This window comes from Melozone crissalis, unplaced genomic scaffold (assembly GCF_028551555.1).
Source record: "Melozone crissalis strain CALT ecotype California unplaced genomic scaffold, PUWL_Pcris_2 ptg000016l_1, whole genome shotgun sequence".
NCBI classification, from domain to species: domain Eukaryota; kingdom Metazoa; phylum Chordata; class Aves; order Passeriformes; family Passerellidae; genus Melozone; species Melozone crissalis.
In genome coordinates, this window is record NW_026535794.1 from 16,549,098 (window position 1) to 16,575,222 (window position 26,125).

The 26,125-nt window shown below is 39.9% G+C and overlaps 1 protein-coding gene across 1 annotated transcript in view; it reads left to right on the forward strand.

Annotated features, from left to right (window-relative positions):
• Window positions 1-3,958: 3,958 nt before the first annotated feature.
• The window catches only part of MPP7 (MAGUK p55 scaffold protein 7), a 143,611-nt gene continuing 121,444 nt past the window's right edge, over window positions 3,959-26,125 (forward strand). The window contains exons 1-2 of the mRNA XM_054273476.1: window positions 3,959-4,046; window positions 8,451-8,527. The gene's annotated coding sequence lies outside the window, so the exon portion shown is untranslated. The remainder of the gene's footprint in view (window positions 4,047-8,450; window positions 8,528-26,125) is intronic.

Here is a 26,125-nt window from a genome sequence, read left to right on the forward strand (position 1 = left end):
TGCATGTTCTTTCAATAAAATAATTTGCATAATTCATTTACTATACCTAGATAGCAATACTTCAGAGTATTGCTGAACAAAAAAAAAAATCAGAAGGTTTTGCAATTATAATAGGAAAAAGTGAGAAAACAAACGAAATATGCCTTTAATAAATGAAACCGTTTTAACATATTTTCCAGTATCCTTGATTTGCAATGACTGAAACATTATATTTTCCAGTACCCTCAGTTTGCAATGACTGAAACAGATATTTTGCTGGTTCCAGTTCCATTCAGCCAGTCCTTTGTGCTATCCACAAGGCTGTCTGCTGGAATACTGTGAAGATGAAACAGTAATACAAAAAAAAGCAAGTATTTAAAATGCAACAGAAAAAAATATGTCTATGACTATCACTTGCACCAACAATGTTGGAATTTGAGATGAAAAATGGAATAATATTGTTTATACTCATATCAGAGAAAAATCAAGGAAATAAACTTGACTGGAGACAGCTCTCATAGGTATTTTTGGAGCAAATGAAATATATGTGAATGGAAAAAAAAAAACCACCCAACTTGTCTTCTAGAAAATTTCCTAAATAAGCAAGTTGGGTAAACTCTTCAGTAAATGTAATGTAACACAAACTGTGTGCTACAACCCGGAGAACAGAGCTTGAATGCTGGGAACAGAGTGGGAGACACCTGAGATGGCTCTGTTAAATTATGCAAGAATCTCAGCTATGCACAGCAAAAGTGTCAGTGTCAGGAGGTGAATAACACCAAAGCAGTTTCTAAACACGCACAACTAAACACATCTGAAGCAGGAGTTCTCAAATTGTCCCACAGGGCTGGCCACACTTTGAAGAGAAACTGGCTCAGTTTCACTTCCCATTAATGATCATATAATATCTTTGTGCCAAATACAGCAATTGCCTGCATGGAAAAATAATTTTAGGAAAGTATTTAATATGTTTTTAACTGCCTTGTAAAAACAACTTAGCAACTGAAAAGAGTGATGCCAACACCTTGTGATGGGCTAAATCTTTAGAGGAAACCAGGAAGATTCTGTGGGTGGAATGTGTACAGTGATATGCAGTCATGGTACCACCTGAGATGTCTTTCTACTGTTTCATCTCCCTGAGAGAGATGTAGGATGCTGCCTTTGCAGATTTCCAAACATGTCAGCAAGACAGAAGAAAATACCCCAGACATATCAGTCCTATCTAAAGTGTTTTGGGGACCAGTGTGTCTCAACAGCTTCTGAAGTGTCTTATTTCTTCCTGCCATTTTTCACCAGAAAAACCTCTGGGAGGAAATGAAAGGAGCAGGTCATCCAACCTGCTTAAATTTACCTCCCTAACCATCTTTTTCTAGTCTGGCTCGTGGACTTTCAGACTTGGACTGATTTTGAGATACTTAGTTCTTAACCAAAGTCACATAGAAAAATATTCTTTGAAGATGGCTTGGAAAAGCCCCTGGGTTTGGAAAAAGCTCTGATCTGTTGCAAAGTTCTTCCTTGTCTCCTTAGTTTCATCACGTTTGCTATTACTGAGTTTTCAGCTTACAGGAGCTGCTTTGCTTTGGTTTTGTGGAGAAAACGCCCTTTTTCAAAACCAATGGAGGGCCCAACTCACTCTTGCCAAACCCTACAATAGGAAAGGAAGGATAATATATGGATGGGCACAATGGCAATTCATCTTTCTGACTGGAAGTAGTGTTTTGGAGTTCTGTTGCTTAGTGTCTGTCAGCACTTTCATCCTGGGGAATTTAAATTTCTCCAACAACAGCCTGGCTGCAACTAAAAGTTTGCATATAAAGTATCAGAACTCAGAACTATTTATTTTTTAATTAATTTTCCAAATGGAGTTAAGTCTTAAGATATGAAAAAGTACTTGAGTGCTACTCAGCATAACAAGAAGGAAATTATTAGCTTTGCATTTGTTTAATCTTGTGAAACATTTCTTTAAAAGGACATGGAGATGAATATCTAAAATGTGATCTCAAAACCCACAAAAAATATGTATTCATCCAGGAACTGAGCCATATTTGATGTGTCTAGCTTTTCTAGGCACTGTAATTACCCTACTGGCTTTGAGAATAACTTATTCAAAAACTAACCATGTATGTTCAACAGGTTTCCTTTCAGGAATGCTTCAGCTGCTGATGGATCACAAAAGGAAGGACCATATCCTGTCTTTGAAGATATGGATAAAAGGGAAGTAATTGTTAATGATTTGCTCATCTAAACAAAAAATGACTGACAACATAATGAAATCCTGTAATCGTGTAGTGTGTCAAATACTGCAATTTTAAACTGAATAGGAACAAATGTCAAAGGAAGCTGAATGAGAGTAGTTGCATTATACACTACAGAACCATATGTCTAGTAATAAAAGACATGAGAGGAAGCTGTAAGAATCTAGTCTTCTGGAACTGCTTACGTATTGCAATGAATTTTTGGCACAATTAAGCACTTCATTCAAAACGCTGATTGAAGACAATGCTGAAAGGCCTCTCTCAGTGCAGGAGAATCACAGCTGTCCAAAACCACCTGTAATGACATATTTTAGAGAGATTAGCCAGGAACTAGTATCAGTACAGCATGCTGTAGACTAGGGAGCACTTCTGCAGGCAGGCAGTCCAGTGCACTAAAAGCTGAGTTGTGTGGATGTTGGACAGTACTCTTGTAGCAAACATACCTATTTATAATACCACTGTATTCCTTTGCTTAGAAAAGACTGAAAGAATCCTTGCATGTTTTATATGAAAAGCAAACCTATTAAGAGTAGATTCACCAAAAGAATAAAGTCTTGTTCTTTCAAACACAAATAGGACTGTAGCCTCTTCCTCTGGGGAAGGCACCCAGCTTTCCAGCTGCCAAGCCCCGTCCATCTCTCAGCAGGCTCCCAAGCCCTGTCCATCTCTCAGCCGCATACCGATAGCCCTTAATTGTGCTGCTCCTCGCCCGGGCTCCCTCCTGGAGCAGCGCGGTGCCCCCGGCCTGGCAGCGCCGCAGGTCCCGCGCCCGGGCTGGGAGCGCAGCAGGGCACACGGACCCAGCCTGAGGGATCGTGCCTGCCTCAGCACTGAGGCTGCAGCGTGAAACAAAACAGGAGGAAACAAAACCCAGCAGGAGGAGCAAACCCAAGTGTTGTTGTCCCACCGTACCTTTTAAGGATATTTTCAATAAGCATGGGAGGAACATCGTCACATTATCACAAAATAGTTGGATCGCAATGAAAGAATGCGGCTCACGGCTAGCATGTGCATTAAATAGAAGGCACGGAGCTGACAAATGAATTAATTTGCTTTGTCACTAGTCCTTTCCGGGCTTGGACAAGCAGCTGCTGCAGATCACTGCTGTTCCCCTGTGCACAGCCCTGACCGATGCTTTCCAACCTTTGCCTGCAAGGTCTGAGGACTCTACTGCTAAAAAAGTCCAAACAAGTTGAGTTCATATATCCAGCAAAAAAATTTAGCAAATTTTTAGAGAGGAAAATATGTGCATGCAAAGGTGTTCTAACTCAAAGACTTGAAATACATTGGCATAATAAATAAACAAAAATAGGAAGAAGCTTATCAGCACAAATGGTAACTGCGTGAAGAGCTTCGCATTCGCTTTCGGGCAGAGCCGTAATGAATTTTTGGCAGCCCCGGCGGCGGCACCGCCGAGAGGGGCTCATCCCTCAGGGGGGGCTCACCCCTCAGAGGCGGCTCATCCCTCAGGGGGGGCTCATCCCTCAGGGGCTCCCCGCGCGGGACCCGCGGCCCGGCCCAGCCCCGCCACAGGGCGTCACGCGCCCCCCGCGGGCGGGTCCCCGCCTCCGCCGCGGGCCAATGGCGGCCCGGCCCCGCGCCGCCCCTCCCGCCGCCAGCCAATGGCGCGCGGGCCCTGGGAGCGGGCGGGCCGTGGGCGAGCGGCCGTTGGGCTCCTCTGGCCCCGCCCCGGTGGGCGGTGCACGGCGCGCCCGGCCCGGCCCAGCGCGGCGGCGGCGATGCGGAGCTGGGGCGAGCGGAGCCGCGCGTAGACGGAGCTGAGCCACATTCGCGCATCAGACCCGGCCGCAGGTACGAGCAGCAGCTCCGCGGGGTGTTCGCGAGCCGGCGAGGGTCGCGGCGGGGGGCTACGAGGCGCTCACGGTGCGCCGGAGGGATTTTCCGCGGGAGGGGTCGGCGGGCGAGCGAGGGGATGCGGCAGGTGCCGGGCTGTGGCCGCTCGGTGCCGGGGGCGCGGGGAGGCGCCGGTTCCGAGATGGCCGCCGCCGCCGCCTCCCTGGGGAGCCCCCTGGAGCCGCTGCCGTGCCCGCGGGGCTCCCCGGGCGGGCGGCTCCGTGCGGCAGCGCCGGCTCCCCGAGCCCCCCCGCGGGCAGCGCCGGGGCGGGCGGGGGAGCTCCCGGTGGATCTAATCACGGCGAGTGCTCCGGCTTTTAAAACCTGCCGGGCTGCCCCGATTCGTTGCGCAGAGCTCGCTCTGGCAAGTAATGGATGTGACTGAGCCATTAAGGGACAGCGGGCTGCGCAGCCGGGCTCTGGAGACCTATCAACTTCAATTTATGGGGTATCGGGAACAGGAGGCGTTTTTATGAATTGGCTGGTAATAACTTAATTCACCTGTGAGGCCAGCTCCTGTTAATGCCTACGTTTAATCTGCGTGGAGCAATAAATAGCTATTAATTTGGCGTGTTGCATGTGGAGAAGGTAGATGATATTTGAGGAAAGAGCTGGAAGAGCAGTAGGTGCCTTTGCATGTTACTTGTGTGCTTTCCCTTCTGAATTCCTAGCTTCGTTTTATTTTACCTGTGTTTTTAACAAAGTGCCTTTCTGTGCTTCCAGAGCTTCTTGACTGATTTGATTTCTTAAACAGCCTGCCATATCTTGGCTTTTTATTCCCTCTGAGTAAACTGTAGAGTGACTTCAGGGGCAATACCTTTCAGTGATCGCAGAATTGGCAAGGTTGGGAGAGAGCTTTAAGATCAAGTCCAACCGTGAACGCATCAACACTATCACTGTAACTCCTAAAGCACTAAACCATATCACCCAGCGCCAGAATTCTTCCTTTTGAGGAAGACTAAACAGTCTGGACAGTGGTGATCAACATCATTAGACCTCATGGCTATCTTTGGTAGCTGAATTCAGAATTTGTTTTTTATGGTTAGGTTTTTTTGGATGAGGTCTGGAGTTCTTATTTTAAGTTTACTTAGATCAGGAGCCTTTTAATGAGGCATGTTGCTTTGTAGGTGATCATTTTAAAATATAGTAATTAAAATTTTGGTATGAAGTATTCTCATCCATCAGGTCTCTTTTATGCAGGGATGTTATATCTTAGCCATTTTTATAGAAATACCTTCCTTAATTTACTACTAGGTTATTCACTTACTGAAAGTATTCTTTGTCCTTAATTGACGTGGATGATCAAATCTATAATCTCACTTAGAATTAACATTAGGATTTTGCTAGATGTCCCTGTTTGGATTAAGATTTTTTGCATTCAGGGTGCGTGACTGAATGTGGCTTCTAAAAGCTGTCTTAAAGCAACAGTAAATTTAGGGTTTGTGATTTAATCATGCAGAGCTAGGAAATGAGTGAATGAGAGTCGTCAGTTTCAACTGTGCCAGTTTATTCATCTTTATGAAAAGGAATAAAGCAGTAACCTAAATGCTGAGGACTTGATTTAAATTATTTCAGACTGATTAGGTTTGGACTTTACTGTGAATGTGTTTATATTTACATGTGTACACTTAAAAGGAGATGGGAAATCCCAGAGCTGCAGATTGCTGTCAGCTGGCAAAGTACATCAAGGGATGGTAGCTGTATGTTTGCTCTGTTCTTGTTCTCTGTGCACCCACTGGCAGTACTTATTAGAAACAGGATACTGTGTCGGATGGACCTTGAACCTGAGTTAGTATTGCATTTTTGTGTTTGTAATGAAGTGTTTTCTGTGTAGCAGCATGTCGATAGGAAGCTAGATTTTAAAGTAGGCACGTGTCAGAGCTGTGAGTTTTTAAGAGTACAGTGTAAAAGTCAATACCAGGTACAGAAAAAGCAGGCTAAGGAATGTGCTATTACTTTGGAAGTTTATTTGCATTTTTTTTAACATCCCAACACCTGGTAGGAAATGGTCACAAGTATGTTTTCTAAGTGGCAACTTCCAGTCCTTTCCTGAGTGCCTTGCAGGAGTGCTGTGCTTCTCACGAAGATGATGTTAAAGCTGCTCCAACTCCCATCTCATGATGTTGCAATGTTGCCTTTCCCTGAAACTCCAGCCTTAGTCCTGCTTTCCTGCACGGAATCTTCCCATTCTGTGTGGCAAGCACCTAGCCACCCATGAGTCTATCATTTAATTCTAGCATGTGGGAGGGAGCAGAATGGATCTATAAAACTCATTCAGTAGTGTCTTCCTTCCAAACTAGTTCTTTTTTAAATTTTACTGTGAAACTTGCTATGATAATGAGTAGAAGCAGGAAAAAAATCCAGTCTTGCTGCTAGCAAAGTGTCTGTTAGTTGCCTTGTAGAGAATGTTTTGGAAAGTTGTTGCAGTGAGTTAAGCAAGTTTGACCATCTAGAACTGCATGAATTATGTGTAGGAGTGATGAAAGCTTCCCACATAGCTGTGCTAATGCAGTTTAATCCCAGGCTATGGTGTGTGTATTCTTCCTGACCTCATCTCCTGCTTGCTGCTGGTTTTTGTTTGGTAAAGAAAAGATGGAGTATATTAAATTGTGTCCTCCTAATTTTAGACTTAGAGGTACAGTGATAAAGCTGAATTTATTTATACCTGCTTTCAGTGGATTGTGGACATTTCTATCACAAGTGATATCATATACTTATCAAATACAGTACCTTGCCCTGTATTACAGAAATAGAGCACAAACATTACTTAATACACTTCAAATAACTTACACTGCAGTATCCTTAAAAGCCCTTGACAGCCCAGACCACTAACTCTGTCCTGTGTCATTTTGGCCATATGGCAGTTCTGAGAACAGCTCTGATGCCATGTTTTTGTATTTTACTGAATTGTTTTTGAGCATTACCATGAGAAGTGTTCAGTAAAGTTCTTTGACAAATGAGTTTTCAAAGACAGAAATAGATTATAGATACATGGACATGCTCTTTTTTTTAGCTGGCACTCTTGCATTTAGGGGAAACCCATCAGATATAAAAAATAAGACATGTCTGAATATGCACAAAATGTTGATGATCTTGGATAGCTGCTTTCATTATGCTTAACTACGAAAGAACACAACTTGAATTTTCCCCCCACCTTGGTAGGCTAACAGGTTCTATGTGTTCTTAAGCAGTAGCATTAAGCAGACTAGTTTATGAGGCTCAGGATTTTGTCCTGAAAATGTTTTATCAATCTACATTATGAATCATGACTAGAATCAATCTTATCTCACAGTTGTAAGCTCTGAAGAAAAGATGAGCCGCTAATATAAAAGGGTTTTCAGTCTATTTAATCTCTTGGAATCACATTGCTACAGTGGCCAACATCTTTATTTTATTTTTTTTTGTCAGTGATGTAATAAGCCTGCAGCAAAAAGCTCATGGAGTGAATTCATGGTTTCTATCCTCAGTGACATCATATTTAAAGCTAATAGTTGAATCAGTCTATAAACTGTAACTACAAACTATATTAAAGAGGAGTTATATTATATGTAATATAAATTGGGGAGATGAACTGTATTGTAGTTTGCAGTGTGCAGAGGAGACGGTGGCCCATGAACATGGAAGGAACAGGCCTGCCTTGCTCCTGTTTTGGCTGTCAGGTGCTTGCCATGCACGCCCCAGGGCTGCCCCTGCGTGTATTCCATGGCTGCTGCTCCAATTCTGCATTTATTGCCAAGGGGAGACCTGGGTTGTTCCCAGTGTGTAGGAACACTAGGCAGTGCAAAATGGACATTTGCTCAGTGTTGGTGTGCACAGCCAGCTGTGGGCTAAAGCTTATTGCTAACTTTCAAAGCAGTGTAATTAGCTGTGGGGAAGCAAAGAAATGAGCATCTCTACTACGGACAAGAAGTCACAGGTATTTAAGAGCTTTGTAAAGTGGACACATTCAGTGCAGTGGTAGAAGGCTTACACCTAAAACTTTGTATCAGAATTTGCATGTTTTTAATGTATAAGATGGAATGATATATCTGAAGTCTTACAGATCTTTATATGTTAGATAAAGCTTACATGTACCCATTTAAAAATAATTATTTTGCTTAATTCTAATGTTAAGACCAATTTATCTCAGACAAGTGTGGAGGCAGAATAAATATGCAATTTGAAATCCTTTCTCCCCCCAGCTAAAATAAGTCTTTTGACTTCTCTTGTTTCTGCAGAGTTTAATATAGAATCAGATATTTGGAAGTTAACTAATTTAAATTTATTTTCCTAACAATTGAAAGGGAAAAAAGTGCAAATATGTAATATGTCCAATACTGACTAGAATGTCATATTACTGTTACCCTTTCTCTTTTCTTTCAGATTCCATAGACTCTCAGCTTGGCAATCTGAAAAATGCATTATCTTATGCTGCTGTTGAAGTGAAAACAGTTATCCAGGTAAGACTTCCTTGTAATGACTCTTACTCATTATTTTCTGATACTGAATTAGGCTGTTGCTTGTTTTCTGCTGTCCTGAGCAATGAACTCAGGTCAGTGTGTAGGTCAGTATTAAAGACCAATAATAATTTCATACCATGTTTAGTATTAAAAAATAAAGTTGTGAAAGTGTTGTACCATTATGTGGTGTAAGTATTGTGTGTTGTCTAATTGTGTACTGCTTTATTGTCTTGTAAAGACAGCCTGTTTTTTGAGTCAAGAATGACTAAAATTTCTTATGTTATTTCATCACATATGATAGGAGAAGTTTTGAAAAAAATAGGGAAGTATTGCAAATACAGCCAAGAGTTAGTAAAGACTGGCTTCGAAACATGTTGCATCATAAATTGTGTAGCAAGTTTAGGCATAGAGTAAAACTGCATCATAGCTACTAATTGTGTCTCAGAATTTGAGAACACACACATCCATGTATAAAAAGATCATAGTGAACCTTTATTGCTTTCATAATGTATTGTTTAGTGGATTGAGCTTGGTTTCGCCAGTGAAGCTGTTCTGAGAGGAACAAAGTAGTTTCAGATACGAAGTGCAGAGCTGCTGTTTCACAGACAATATGCCATGAATGCTATCTAAAGAAACAGACTTGACATTGCTAATTATACATGAGAGTGAAGTATATTTATTTCACACATCGATGTGACCGAATCAGAAGCTTCAACTGGCATATGGGGAGGGTTTTTTGTGGTTTTAAAAAACACCTTACAAGTTCAGCTGATGAAAAACTTTGCTTATTTATCACAGTCCAGAAGAGTTGGAAAACAAGAACTAAATCTGGTCTAATTCTGTATACAAAGAAACAGTCCTGAATTTCTTCAGAGATTTGACAGATACAGTAATGAGGATTTTCAGTGCCTGAACAGATACTGTGGTAGACGTTTTCAGTGAATAGCTGTTCATGAGCAGTTAATTATCTCATTGTAATCTGGGTCATTTGGGAAGCTGTGAACACAGCTAACTTCTGTGTTAGGATTGCACTGTAACTGAAATGTGCATGTGGAAGGGGGAACGCCAGAGCTGCATCATCTTGAAACTTGCAAGGCTGGAGAAGTGACCAAAACCAACCTCTCACCGAACAGCTTGCTGCCTAGTTAAGGTGAATGAAGGCTAAAGCTTAACGAAGCTGTGAAATCACTACTCTAAATCATATCTGAAAATCCTTGCTCCTCCCTCAATGCTTTCCCTCCTCCCAGCCCGAGGCAGTTAGTGCTGCTCCCACCAGGACAAACAGCAGCCCTTTGTTAGCTGTCTTGCCTGGGGCACACCCTGTCCTCACACTGCTGCTGCTCTCTTGCCATCTGGGAATCCCAGAGACCCTGAAAGGAGCCTTTTGCTGCCTGGTCTCCAAGGTTATCTGATTCAGCAAATCTGTGTTACCTCCAGTACACATCGAGCTAACTTGTAACTTCAGTCCCAGCATTTAATCTCTGTGGGGATGGGAACATCCAGTACCACAGCTTGTAGGCTTCTTACTCAAAGATTGGTTACTTCTCGAAGGATCCAGATCTGTGACTTTGAAAGATCAAAATTATATGTGCTCGAAACTTTGTCTTGGTATTGAAGTGGCGCTGCAAGTACTACAGCCCAACAAGACTGAAAGGGCTTGAGCTGCAGTGCGTGACTCGCTGCTTCGAAAGCTTGTCGAGTGTTTGAAATGTGATACAGACAGTGACTTGGACCACCTTCCAGCTGCCTCCACCAGTCTGAGCAAGGGTATCAAAATGGCAAGCAAACCTCAGAGGATAGAACTGTGAATGGCATGCTTTGAGCCAAGTGCTGAAGGGTGCCTTTGGTCCCTCATCTGACTGCTGTGAGAGTCATGTGTCTGCACCGTGGGACCTGGCAAGACACCCTGGGTGCTTCCCAGGGAGGACTGGCTGCCTTCAAGAAATCTTGGTGGTTAAAATGGAGAGCAAAAATCATGTGCAGCAGCTGAGTACTGAGGCAAGACAGATCAGTTGTCCAGCAAACACATTTTTGTATTGAGTGTAGAAAAGACAGATGTTTTCCTTTGTTTAGAATCATGGCTGCAACTTGCAAATGTGGATGGTTGGATGCTGTTGTAGTCTCCATCTGTTTAGAGATGCTGAAAGATGCTGCTTCTAGTGGATGGTGGGCATGCTATCAGCCAGGCTGAGGGAGAAACTGTCACTGGGAATTGCAGCTTTTGGACTACAGCAGGAGAAGAGAATGTCCTCCTGAGCAGTTAGATGTGCAAAGTTTTGTTTGAGTGCCACAAAGGGAAGGATTCACAAGGCAGTTACTGGAGAATCGAAGTTAAAAGGGACAAGTGACTTACTGGGAGTCCAATGACCAGATTGGCAACTGGAGAAAAGCTGAAAACTTCATTGTGCCAGCTGTGGAGGCTTTTGCTTCCCAGAAGCTATGGAAACTTTTCTAGCACTATATACTGTATTAAACGTTATCTTAACTCCTGATTTCTTGACATATGCATTTATTACTTAATGAAGATTCCCTCTCATTAGGGTCTTTTATTAAACTTGGTCACATTGATGCATTAAGACTATTAAATACCTTCCTTTACAAAGAAAAAAAAAAGGTTGGGATGGGAACAGAAGGGTGTTAGAAAGCAATAAAGAAATTTGTCTGAAAAGAAGACTTTTCAGCTGACATGGCTGTGGAAGAAGATGTTAAATATTTTAGATACAGAAAGATACTCTAGCAAAGCTGTAAAACATACTTTTTTTGTGGATACCTGATTTAAAGTCATGTGCAGGCATTAATATGACAAATATTTGGATTTTGAGAAAAAAACAAGCCCACACATTTCACACAGCACAGGAGTCTTAGGTAATACCTATTAGGAAAGGTTTGCAAACTGAGTAAACTTTTCTCACAGTAGAAACTGGCTGATCTGCTAATTATATTTAATAAGTCATAGAACACCAAGGGAATGTAAGAAATTTTGCCAAATGCTCTTTTTCTTTTAATATTTAGAGAAGAGTTGGCTAGGGGGTGTGTGTGACCCAAATCAGTTCTGGTTGGTTATTATCACTTTAACTGACTGTAAAAAAATACAGAGAAACAAAACCAACATGTGTCATATGAAGGTGGGTCATCTCAACCAGTAACTCTATCCCCAGTGGTTCCCTTCTGGGTCAGCAAAGCAGAGGTGGTGTTAGTTTTTTCTTATGGTCTGGACCTAAAGCTTCCTGTAGGAAGATAGGTTTAGGTAAATACTCTGTTTAACTGCTCTGTGAATGGAGGCAGACAGCAATTGTAACACAATGTTTAATTCTGTAGCTTTTTTGTGTAGGTGGACATGTAATTGGTGGTGATGGCTGTTGAGTGAATGTCATTTCATTAATGTTGAATTTGTATTTTACTCCTCAGACTTTCAGTTTTACCACACTATTTAATGAATTACACATAGCTGTCTTGACTTCCTATGGGTGATAGCAATTACACTTGAAAGAAAACAAGAGGAATTCTGGTTTCTTTATCCAAGGTCTGAGCTCACCATTTTAAGTGCTGCTAACTTACATCAGGGAGTTAAATGTCCTACCTTATTAAATCACTTACTCTGTCTTCTCTAAAGCTTTCATTTAGCTTTGATACAGCATTAATATTTAAAATGTATGTATCAGTTCAACAGACACATGCATTGCTTATCAAAACACTGCAGCTTATTAAAACAAACCTTCTGTCATCACAGGTGAAAGTCTAGAGTGACATGCAGTGCCAGGAGGTGTGTTGTATATTTTCACAAGGTGTTCATTTGGGATGGTGGGTACTTCAGGAAGAAAAAACAAAAGTGGATGCCTTATTGCTGGTGGTGTTCAAGGCTGGGTCAGATGAGGCCTTAAATAACCTCATCTAGTGGGGGGAATCCCTGCCCACAGCAGTGGAGTTGGAACTGGGTGATCTCTTAGGTCTCGTCCAACCAAAACCATTCTGTGATTCCATGAAAAAATCACCTTGGTAATACGAATGGAGTATCTCCAGATTGCTGACATGAAAACATGCATGCACATTAATATGGTCTAGCACTAACAGATCATAGTACCAGGGAAGTATTAAATAATTGGACCTTCTGTTCAGTGTGTTTGTATGAACAGTTTCTACTGTGTCAGAGCAGCTACGTTTAAATTGAGATTTCTTGCTTTTGCCCACATTGTAAAGATATGAGTAATAAATTTAGTTATCCTCAGTTGTCTAAAAGCAAATCTCATCTTGTATGTGATACTTATGGTTAGGTATTCGTTTAGTTGCTAATTTGCAGCTCATAAGGTCACTCAGCAGTGGGATAAAAATAAGAGTGTGTCTTTCTTCCAGTGCCTGCACAGGCGTGGCTGGAGTTGCTGCTGTCTGTCTGCAGGATTCCAGCATGCTTCTGTTGCTCCTGGCTCCCAGGCCACAAGGACAGTGTCCTCACTGCAGAGGCCAGACAGCTTCATCCCTGTCCTAGCACTGGGGTGCTTCTCACCCACTGGCAGGTCAAATTCTAATGCTGATTTCCCTTATTTTTATTTTTAGGTGTGCATTGACAGTGAGCAAAGGGCTAAACCTTCCCTTTGTGCCTTCCAGTTAGTGTGGGCCTTACAGCCCATGTGCTGGCCATCACACACGAATGAAAGGCATATTGTCACCTTCTTCCTCTCTCAGCAGGGCTAGGTTTTCATTCTGCTTTAACAACTGTTAATGTCTCCCTACTACTGTTCCTTATATCATCTCCTGAATAGTGGAAATTAAGAGAATGTATCTCTTCCTGTGTATCTATTTTGCTGCCTTTAGAAAGAAATAGATCTCTCTGTAGTTCTTGGAATGCTTTTAGAGGCATTAAATAATATATAGTTTTGAATTTGTAAGTAATAATATGACCTCTTCTTCTTGAAAACTCATTCTTGAGAAGTATGCCAAGATGTTATCTCCCCACTTGAATGCTTGACTAGAGATATGAGATTTGATATAGGTGTGTGTGACAGCCTGCCTTCCCAATGGAGAAGTAAGAACATGCCACAGCCTGACTGAAAGCCTAATGTCTAATTACCTTGTGCTAAATCTTGTGATGTTTTTTACTATGTTATAATAGGAAAGGTAACCCCAAATCCAGTGTTTACATGTTGCAGATTGACTCACAAATCTAGAAACTAGAAGTTACAAACACATGGGAAATGACACATTTTCTCTTCTTTGTAGTTAGATAATCTTTTTTTTGGGGGGGGAGGGAGGGGTTGGATGTTTCTATGCATAGACTTCTTCATATGCACATCTACTTACAAGAAATTCTTTCATGATGTATGTGTTTAAGTACAATACAGTCCTCACTGCAAGAAGACTGAATGTGTGTGGGTATACGTGTGCATCTGCAGCTGTTACCAAGGGAAACATTTGACCTTGAGTTTCAGATGATTGTTGCATCAAACCTCTCTCCCTAATGAGTCTTCCCCACCTTCCTTGTCAGTGAAACCTTTCTCAGGCCAGGCAAAAAAGCAGAGAGTGATGAGGTGCAGAAAGGAAAATGTCAGATGCTTGCCATTCTTTTAGCAGAATCAGCACATTTCAGGAGAATTTTTTTCTGAACTTATGCTGGAAGGGAACAGAGAAGTAGTCCTGGAAATAGTAAAGCTAAAGGAAAAGCTCAGCTAATCCACTGGATCATACAGGAATCTTGTAGCAAAGGATGGATGGTAAAAACTTTAAATAAAAGCCTATTTCCAAAGGGTCAAGGGATGAGCTGTTTGGATCACCAGGTATGGAACTGGCTTCAGCCCTGACGTGAATTGATGTAGTGGTACCACAGCCTAGGTCAGTGGTTCCCAATCACTAAGTTGCATTGTCATGGGGCACAGTGTTTGTTCTGTTTCCTTTTCTTTGTTAGACAGTGCTGAAGAGAGAACAAACAGTATTGTCAGGCTGGCTTGGCCTTCTCTTTGTAGTAGTTCCTTAAGTGGTGCTGAGATGTTTCCTCCATGTAGCTAAACTGGGCTGTGTTCTGGCAGTCAACGTGAGGCAGATTTCTTTCTCTGTTGCTGATGTCTTATCAGAGAGTTCTTGATCTGACCTATTTTCATAGGAGTCTTTGGCTTATGACTTGGCATGGGATTTAACAGCTCCCAGAACTACCTATGTAGTTTTATAAACTTGGAATTAAATATAAATGAAGAAAGAAGAACGTTGCCAATAAAAACTGCAAGTTTTTGTGACTATCAGCCTGAGGCCTAGCATAAACAACTATTCCTGAGATGCCCTAGTCATATTTCCAATACAGTATTTCAGAACGTTTTGTTTCAAAATAATATACTAAAAAATGGCTGTGCTGCTTGGGACACAGCATTCCTTTACTGTCATTGCAGTGACAGCAAAATAATTCAGGCTGCTTGTAAACTGACCAGGGGTGAGTGTAGGAGAGTAACCAGAATATCTGGGAGGGAATTCTGTAAATCGTTTGTGGGTGCAGTCTGGAAGAAGCAGAAGATACAGAGCAAGACTATTTTTAAATGGGTGCAGTTCTGGCATCTGCATATTTTCTGAATGCTCTAAGTTAGTTTTGTATAGACAGCTTTTCCTTTTGTGTGCTTACAGTGTTTCTGAAGAGTTCAGTTTCCTCTTTTAATGCTTACCTTAAGGGAAAGACCTTTTGTGATACAAAATATCCTCAGTAACTTTATTCACTTTAAAGGTAAGCTTTTGCAAAAATGAATTATACTTCAATAATTTGTGTACTTACAATTTTACAATTTTACAATTTTGTAAAATTTAGAGAAATGAAAACCAGTTCAAGTGGATTTCATCTTCCAGTTTATTTACTTTTGTATCAGACTGCTGAATGTCAAAATTTGTCAGAGGCCCTATATATGATATAGTTATAGTTTTGTATTTTGCTATCTAAGACTATGGTAAAAAAATCAAAATGATCTACAAACAGTTAACTGCAATTTATCTTAGCAGTGTCCAGTATATCCCTTTCTATATGTGATGGAGAGAAATGCAGCTAAAGTTGAGATGAGTATGCTACTTTGTGGTACAAGGGAGATCAGGTGGTGGATTATGAGGAGATTGTATAGAGGCCAAGAAGCAGAGATCTCTTTGGTACTTCCAGATGAAAAATGATCGAAGACTTGACGTGGAGTTGCAGTGAGGATGTGAAAGTGGTCATTTGAGCTTGGCATGTGCTGCTAAGGACCAGCTTGCTGAGGTTAGTAGGGTAGGTCAAGTAAAATGTGTCTGTTTACTCTCAGCAGGGCTAATGGGAAGTCTTTTGTGATATCTTGCAGCACATCTTTTTTCAAACCTGTCTGAATTATGCAGTCATATGCCTAGGATATACTGTGAATCAGATCTCTGGGCTCTCATAGTGAATTAAGAATGTATGCTGTTTGGATGACAGGGTTAAAAAGTACTGGTATTCTGTTATAAGCAGATGAACTAAAATAGAAGGAAAATGCTGTGGTGTGATATAAACAAACTGAAAATGGACTGTAATGCTGCCTTGCAGCTAGCATGCTCTGTGCTTTGCTAAGAGAATAAAGCTAAGTAAAATACAGATTGAGATTAATTTACAGAAACTGTATGGCTCAGACACAAGTTTTATTATTGTTCTGAAAAACTTTCTATGGGCTTAACCACAACGGTTTTGTAAGGAATAGAGATGTATCTCTGGATGTAAAGCAAGTTGAAAGGCTGTCTGCTCTTTCAAGTTATAAAGTCTAATAGAATGTGTTATTTCTGTGACTGTTCGTGTCTAACCAATTGTCTTACACCCTCATGATTGCTGTAGTTGTTCTGTTTAAGGAGGGCAAAAGTGGTGATTTGAACCTTTAACAGCAAAGCCGTTTCTGGCTCCTCCTGATGAAGACAGTAAGGGTTGTAGCAAATCAAGGGCCCATTGAGCATACTAGATGTCACATTGTTTGGGGTAAGATGATCTGCTGTGTGTGTGCAGAATGCTCGGGGTGCAGATCATAGCAGTGCCTGGTTGCATGGAGACAAATAACCTGAGCTCTTTCAGATTTGTGAGTACTGCATGAGAGGTGTGCTTTCTGCAGAGGCAGCATGAAATTATGAGAAATGAGGTTATGGGTCTAAGATATTTATGAAACTATACTCTGTGAAGTTTATTCTTGGCAAAGTTTGTCCTGCTGTGATATTAATATATCTGGCTTTGCTTTCTGTGCTGTAATTATTCTGGGGTATTGCCTGACAGATGGTTATATCTTAGGGTTGTATCAGAATGATGTTATTTGCTTGACAGGTATTGTTCTCTTAGGAACGTGGGACAGGAAAGGACCTGCCTATTCATCAAGTTTATTTTCATGCTCTTGTAGGCTTTATGTCATACAGACATGGCCATATGGAGCTCTGTCTTAAAAGCAGCTGAGCCTTTTCCCTCACTGTTTTAATTAGAAGCCTCTTCCAGTGCTAAATTCCTCAACATGATGAAGCTGCTTAGATTGTTCAGCCTAAATTTATTCATCATCAGTTGGTAACAATCTTGTGCCAAGATTGTCCTTTTATTTTAAATAGGTTTTTCTTACTATTTTACAATTATTTCAGTGTTTTTATACATAGCCCTTGCTTTTCTGCTCAGCTTTATTTTTGTTAGGCTAAGGCCAAGTCCTTGCAGCTTCCCTCAGTTCTGTTGAAAGTAGAGCAAAATGAAGGAATGGGTAGTTGGAGACTTTTCAGCTTTCACCTAGCAGGTTTTTCCAGTTCTCTGAGAAGGGCGTGTCTTACTCTTTGTACTCTTGTTGATAAATGAAGTGAATAGGATCTTCCTTGTTATTGCATTGCACCAACAGAAACACAGATAGAAAATTTTGTATTTTAAACGCTCTGAAAATTGTCTTCAAGTAGCAAGATTGTTCAAACAGTAGGGACTCGTGGTATATCCTCTCATTTAGGAATAGAGACAATCCTATCAAAGGGGTGTTGAAAGGCAGGCAGATGTTTGATTGCTTCAAGTGCGTGAGTTCCATTTTGTGTTTTTCCTTAGGCTGTTAAATGTTCAGATCAGTATTCTGTGGCTGATCTGTGCACAAATTCTTTGTGCATTTTTAATGACTTACTGCTAAAATGTGTGATCAAAGATAAATCAGACTGACTACAAAGGAATCAAAAACTGGTATTATATTTAAATATTTTTCTGACTAATATTTATAGACATGTGCTACTTGTAAGGCTCTCAGTAAATCAGTGTTCTCTCCAGACATTTATATTTGAAATACATTAATGGAAGTTGTAAAAGGCAGATGAACTTTTCAGAATTTCGCAACAAAATTTTAAGAAAAAAAAAATTTTAAAAAGGCTTCCGTAGGAAGACTTGACCTAATTTCTTCCCATTTAAAATCCTAAAGGCTGTTGTCTTCGAAAAAATAAAGCAAATACTGTTTAAAATGCAGTGGATGGTTTTATGTCCTAGGTTTTGACAAAGAACATAAGCTTTGTAATGTTCAACACTGCAGCTCATAACATTCAGGCTCCTGGCTAAGAAAGTATGGAGGCATCATATGATGATGATGTTCTGATTTCCTGATTAGAATTTGAAATGTGTAATGTGGAGCACTGGTACAGAGAAGCTGGTTGGTAGGAAACCAGGGTATACCTTAGACATTCATATGACCCTTACATTTATCAGAAAATAAATCCCATACCCCTTTCTGCAGTTTTCTCTTGGGAAGATGTTTTTGGTACCTATCTTATATGTAGTGGACTAGCAGTTAATTAGCTGATGAGTCCAAGAAACAGAGGCCTTGTTCCTGGGTCCTTCTCAGCCTGGGGGATTTCAAGTCCACATTTTTCTCCTCCCAGAGTGCCATAAGCTGGTGGTTCATGCCTAGGAAGGGGATCCAATCCCCAGACTGCAGATCCACACTTCTTGCCCACTGTCCGGAACCTATCAAGGTGCGTTTCTGACTGCGTTCTGGAATCATGGAATTGTCAAGCTTAGAAAAGACCTCTGTGATCACTGAGTGCAGCCATTAACCCAGCACCACTGTGCTTTGCTCAGAACAGTGTCCCCAGGTGCCACTGTCACCTTCCTCTCAGGGAGGATTCGGCAGTCCTGTGCAAAGTGTCCTGCAGGCTGATGGGTCAGGTGTGTTCTCATGAAACACACATTCAATTCTTCTTGCTTTTCCAGGAAAGCAAACTCTGCGACTGGAGAGCAGGAGAATTAACATCTAATCAATCTGGTTTTATTCTAATTTAATATTTTTAGCACTTGTTTGAGTACTGTTTTCTGCTTAATGTTTGACCAGAAAACTTCTTAACAACTTGATTCCATTTCCAGCGGTAATAAGGAAATGGAATAATAATGGCCATCATTGATTATATCACTTCTGGGTATGAAATTCGAGTTGTTTCAATTTATGTTTTTTTTTTTTTTTTAAATGTTCATGTATGTATCTTTTTTTTTCAAAGACAGACATTGTGCTTTTGAATCCTGATACAGGAAAACAAACAGGAATTTATAGCTGTTATGGTTTTAAATAAATAAAAATATTTCCTATATTTGCAGGCTATACTGGAAAACCCAACTGTGAATTTACCTGTTAAGTTAAATAATTTCTTTTTTGTTTCTGAGTGGTGACATAATACAACTGCAAAAAAAAATCCTACTCTGCTCAGTTAAAGAAGGCAAGATTACAGTGAATGGGAGACCTTAGAAGAGAGTAACCTAGCTGTGAAACTTACTGATAAAATTCAAAATAATTCAAAATTTTTTCATTGCATTTTTCTATGTTGTTTTGGTTTCCTATGTGATAACTCTCAAAGGTTAGGCTTCTACCTGGGCAAAGTTGTAATAGAATGAAATTTAGTCAATTTTGGCTCTTAAGGAGTTCCTTAGCTTGGAAGTGAAAAAAGAATGGGAAGAACTTTCCTCAATAAAAAAAATTAAAATAATCATGCTAACTGTTGATTTTTAGCTCCAACCTGCTAAATCTTCTGTGTTTCTCAGTGTGAGACAATGGTTTCCTTCATGCATGAGTGACTTCTTTAAAAATAAATTCCTGGATGCTATGAAGCAGAATTCATTAAAAAATCGTTGAATTTGAACACTGGTATGATTGCACTTGTGGGGATGGCTGTAAAGCAGAAGGAAACAATGTGTGCCCAGACAGCCATTATGGGATTGGTTTTTGTGTCCTGTATTGTGTGGAATATGAAGAAAGGGCAGTCCATGCTTCTGATCTGCAAGACATCTTGCCTTAAAGTGGTTTAGCTTTCGTAGCTGGCACAGTTCACAGCAAGGAGCACATGTGCAGTGTCTGAGATACCTCAACACGGCAGCTTCTGCCAAATTTCACTCATGTTTCCAAATGTAATATTATGCTTATGTCCTATCCTGACTCTGGCACTGAATTAAAACAGCACCTGTTAATATTAAGAATAAATGAAGTTACTGTAATGTTGAGGATAAAGAGGTTTTGGTGAAAGAAAATTGGATGTGAGATTTAGATTTCCTGCCTTATTAAATATTTCAAGTGGTGGTGTTCTACTTCAGTTTTCTTTAGAAGTCAGAAAGCAGTATTACAATGGTAGCACACACCTTTTTACTTAAATCTCCTTTCATGAGCTGGTATTTGCTGTTATTCAGTTCAAATGCTTTTAAGGGATAAAGAGAAACACTCTGGAACATCATTTTTGTTTTTGAGATAAGTGGGTTTTTTTTCAGAAGCTTGTTATTCCTCTGCATGTTGTCTGATTCTCATTTGCATTTAAATCAGCGTTAGCAGAGTTGTGTAGCTCATTGGTGTTCTTCTTCAGTCTGACAGCTGAAGAATAGCAGATGTAAGTATGAACATTAGGCTAAGGCTTGCATTGTGCAGCCAGCAAGCATTTGTTCTGGCTGGAGCAGAAAGTTAAAACACAGATTTCTTTCTGCTTCAACCAGTGAACATTGCTGGGTTTTCTGGGTTCAGTGCTGCTTTTGGGTTGCGCTGAAATTGCCAAAAGCAGTGAGCACCTGCACTGTGGATGGTACTGCTATGGATAAAGAAGGATAATGCTATTGATGCACAGTTGTTTTTATAATACCATAGCTGTCTTTCAGGATACTGTCTCAAAGTAATGTGTTTTCTTTAAGACTGACGAATATATTGCAAAAAACATCTGTTCTGGACTCTATAACTGAATTTCTCTTAAGAGTGGTAAATAATGGATCATGATGATCTAAGCACTGTTCTGTTTCTAGTGGGAAGAAAGAAGTGGGGGCAAGAAGATGATAGTACCTTTATTAGGATATTGGCAAGGAGATGACTGGGGAAGAGAATCCTCTCTATTGCCGCTCAGAATGAGCATTGTGTGGCTCCTTGGATGGGAATGCAGGAGCAGCTGATTGTCAAGGACCAAGAGATCCAACAGGATCTTAAAGAAATTGGGCAGTGTCTACCTCGCACTGAGAAATGTGATTAACATGTTAGATTCTCCAAAAGACTAATTGTGGAGGAAGTTGTCTGGGGAGAGCTGGTTGTGCTCTTTGGTATGCCAGTTCAATGCTTTCATTTCCTAATATCCATTATGAAAAGCACTGAAAAAAAAAAACCATATCAGAAAAGCAGCAGGAGAACTAGTGATTTTAGTTGAAGAGCATTGTTTTAGAAGTTCTTGTGAATGTGCATTGCTTTCAGTGGAATTAATGGAATAGAAAAAAACCTGCCTTCCAGATTTTATGTGATGATAGAAGTACCTTTCTTGTCTTCTTGGAAAACCAGGCTTAGTTCAGTTTGATATATACTTGTGCCTGGGTGTGTCTTGTTCAAATGTCAGTCCTAACTTAGAAGCTACAGAGGCATCCTCCTCAATAAATCATTACTTGAAGGCAACACGCGCTAGGATTTTTTTTAAATTGAAGTGGATATTTTTGGACAGATACTATTTTAAGATTATTTTAATGGAAGGGCTTCCTCTTGCTGTTTTTTCAGTTGCTCACTCACTGGTGACAATAGGAGATGAAAGCTTTGCAGTAGTTGATCCGTTGGGGGTACAGAAAAATAAGGCAATGAATTGTAGTTTGTTTAGAGGGAAGTAAGACCCCTTGTTTTTTATTTACCATGTTGTTAAGCTCAATAAAAAGCTAAAAAATAGTATTAGTAATAATAATATTCATAATTATATTTTTGTGCACAAACCTAGGTTTAGTTTAGAAAGGCTAAATTATGTGTGTGTTGTTTTCCTGGATCATCACTAGCAGTTTCACTTTTTTATGCATTTGGGATGCAGATTGCACAATCATTTGTTCAAGACTGGATTTGATACATTGCCACATTAATATTAATTATTCTGACATAGTGTCACTAGTTAAAACTGCAGTTGTGTCAATTACAAAAATGTAAATTTTTCGTTGCTTTCAATGTCTGAATATATACTATGAAATTTTTAAAAATAGTGTTAAAATTGCACTGGAAAGTATTTTGCTTGTATTATTTCTGGTTTTCAAGTAAATTATTGGAAACACTTAACTTGTAATATTAAAAAGATTGCATTGTTGAATAATACTATTCGTAATGTCATTACCATTTCTAAAATTCCTTTTATGTCCTTTAATGATTTTCTGTGAATGATACCATTGTTCTGTCATTAACTTGAGCTCATAAACAGGAAAATATTTTACAAATTCAGCATTATGTCAAGGCTATATTTAAGTCTTAGTCATTTCAAATCCTGTAGTACTATCTTTAGGATATATTCTTTCTTATAGAGTAATACGGCATAATCTCTTTTGTCAATTGCTGCAGTGTATTCTGTGTTCTTGTAATACTCAGGATCTGGTCGTGCTGCTCTCTGAAACAATTCTGCTGCAAAGAATTTCCAAGGCTGTTGATTGTATCTTGTCATTCTTTTTTTTTTATTCTGCAGAATCTCTCTTTCTAGGTGAGTTCTATACAGGGTACCAGACCTCCCTTCAAAACTCCTTCCTTGTCTGCTCCTGTCCTGCTTCTCATTAAGTCGCCAGTAATCTGCTGATACATAGGGGTCCACCTCCAGTCAGCCCTTAGTGACAGCCTTCAAATCTTCCTTGAAGGTTTCTCTCACAGAGTATCCTAAACCAGGATGCATTTTGACGCCAGCTTGGTGGAGGATGGTTTTGTGCAGTGGGGTGGATCTCTGGTGTGTGCAGCAGTCCCTCAGTCAGGGCGCGGCGCTGGCTGGTGTGTTCTGACTGCTCACCGCATGCAGGTGCTTTGGATTCCATGTAACCCTGCACTGTCACTTGCAGACATACCTTAGTTTCATAGCTGCAGTTAAAACTCCTCGCTTTTTACAGGGTGGTAGCCTTGAATTAGATCTTAATCACAAGTAAAATTCTGAAGGAGCCCTCTTGAAACTGTCAACCAAGTACACAGTGCTTCCAACCTAAATCTATTGTACTGGGATCTAAAGTCACAAGCTGCAGTTTTAGTTACAGATGCTAAGGACTTAAGTGCCTGAATGTTTTCTTACATAGAACATACTTTAGCAGTACAAACAACTTCCAAATTGAAATTAAACTTGTGTTTTTCAAGTAGGGGGGTTGATCTGGTATAGAGAAAATAAGCAAAGACATGATTGTACTGGACACTATGATTATATAAGGCCCAAGAAACAAAACAAAAACCAAACGCAGGAATATTTTACAGTCATATAAAAATATCAGATTCCTAATTTTTTTAGAGGGTATAAACTTCTACCAATTTATACAGGAATTGGTCACAATGTAACATAGGTAACTGTGTAGGACAGATGAAAGAAGATGCATCTAGAGAAGGCAGAAATAGTCATGTTTCTGTCTCTGTTAATAAATTGGCAAAGACAAGACATCCCAGTTCAAAACAGAATGAAAATGGATCCAAGTGCATGTGCAGACTTATTTTGTATCACGATGTCTGTATATTAATAGAATTCAGAGAAAATAAGGCAAACTCATTTTGCTAATTTCAGTGAATAGACTTATTCAGCTTCCTACTGAGTAATTGCAGAAAGCATTTTTCATTTTAATGAGTATTCTGAATTCTTTATCTCTTGGTTTTCTCCATTTCCCATTGGAAATTTGCTGTCCTAAATGTGTTTCTTAGCACTTTTGTCAATATTGTATTTATGTCTAGATCAGTTAAGAAGTGACTTAAGTGACATAAGTAATGTGCAACTTATAACTTATAGCTTAAGGAGGTATTGAATTGAAGCACTTTGTTATGTGATGGAGAGTTGTGGTTTACTATGTGAACTTAGTGAAATCTGCTTTCCTATTTGGGAAAAGCATTATAGAAATATTATAGAAACATTATAGAAAGTGTCAGCTCTAGAGTTTTATGTTAGATAGATTTATGTGTGACGGAACTTGGTTTGTTTCAAAATAAAAACTTCCTTGTTATGACATGAATAAAAATACTCTGGAGAGACAAGTTTCTGTAACAAATGATCTTGGCTGTTGCATTCTAGAGAGTTCACACACTCTTTATAGGTAAAGATCTTGCATAACTTTGCCATGTTCAACAGATGTGTCAGTGAAAACAGATATCTCTGCTTAAACATAATACTAAAGTACTGGGGATTTATATGCTTATTTCATAGCCAATGACTGATTGTTAGAACCTGTATGTTGTTATTCACATCACAGGTTTTCTGCTTATAATCACTTCCTTATGTAGTTTGCAGTTCTGCACTTGGCACTGTGATGCCATCTCTCATCCTGCTGTAAATGGTTTTGTTTCACTTCTGTTTGGGATAAGCCCAGAAAAATGTGTTATATGCACATCTTAGCCTTTAAAAACTGTTTTCTTTTAACATAGGTTACTATGAAAGCTTGTTTTGGAATTGCACTATGAAGAAAGTGTCCACTTTTGAGCTTTGGGTGACAGGAAAATGCTCAGCTTAAATTGAGAGACTGGGATAACTCTGCAGCAGGGTGGTGAGGCTGTGGATTCATTGTTTTTCCCTAATCAAGAAAGACAAAAGAGTTGCAGCATTTTGTAATCAGAAGTAGAGCGTGTGTCCCTGTTCCATCACCCTCTGCAAGTCTCATGACAAGATGGGTGTTGAATTCTGTGACCCAGTTATTGTGTATGGGCAGGTTGGGCCCTGCCTCCTACATAACTTGCTGAAATGTTGTGATGTTTCTGTACAGGCAGAATAGAAATTAAAAAAATCTACAGCCTGTTTCCAAAATCCTGGGCAAAATTACTTCCCATCAAAATTTTGTAAATGCTTGAACATTTGCCTCTTTTCTAGGAATGATGTAATTCTAAATCTTCTGGGATATTTAGCTACTATAGTAAAAAGAGAGGTAAACATAATGAAACGGCTTCTCCATGAAAAAGAAAAAAAAAAACAAGTAAAAAAATTAATTTTGGTTTGAAACAGAGGGGCTTGAAGGAGGACATGAAAGATAATTATAAATGCTGGGAGGAAATCAATAGGAAATTATTTATTCATGATTTTGAGAATTTGGGGTACTGAACACAATGCAAAAAAAAAATGCTTTACACTTGACATAAGTTATAGAACTTATTTTCACAACATATTGTGAAAAGTCAAAACAAAAAAATGGGTTCACCAAGGAGCTTTGCAAATCTGTCAGTATTACTGGTGGTAGTTCAGAGTCAGTCTGACCCAGGTGGATGCTGTGCTGCTGATTGGTGGGGGAGGAAATAATTTTTATTATGTGTCATCATTATCACTTGTGTTATCTTCAGTGTGTAGTAGATACTCTGTGCTGACTCTCCTGAAAACAGGATTCTGCACTTCATGGACTGTCACTGCGGCTAACTATTGAGTGGTTTGGGGTGTTTCCTTGGTTACTTTTTTCATCTCCTGTTCAAAGTTGGCTGTTGAGCAGAAGGTGATGTCTTGCCTTTGCCAGCACTGGGGGAATGTGAATTGTTGGGCTTGGGTCACCAGGCTATCAATGACTTGCTTTCATGTAGAGGACACAAAGCTGACTTTCCATCTGTGTGCACATTCTTCACAAGTGGATCAAAAAGCAGCAAAACAGAGGCAGTGTAGTGGTGGCAGTGATTGTAGATGTATTCTGGATTAGTAGAAACTGAAGTGACTGAAAGTGCTAATTTTATACTAAAATATAAGTCAGTTACTTTCCCAGGTGTTTTATTTTTCTAAACTTCATTTTTCATAAAGTATCTCATCAAAGTGGTCACAGAATGATTGCGATCAAGCATTTCCATGTGGAATGGAGTGGAAAAGTCTGTTATCCCTTGGCTCCAGTTTTTTCTGTAGGATTGAAAAGACAGTGTAGAGAGTGCAAGAGGGTGACAAGGTTTTGTTCAGCCTTTCTTCTGTACACACCATGTGATGGGAATCGAGACAGGTGATTCCCAGGCAAGACCAGTAATTGTGGTTTTATTAGCTGCAGTTCAGACTTGATGATGGGTAATGAGGGCTTAAGAGACAGCATGGGTGTCTTACACTCACTAAAATAATATTTTAAGTATTGTTTTAGAAACTTCAATTCTTACAGACCAATTACAGCACCACTGATGTGTGCCAAATGAACTTGACCTCTGAATGACAGCTGAGTCTCTCTACATAACTAAAATCGACACAGATGAGAACATTTTGAAAGTGGAGAGAAGTTTGGTGGGGTCA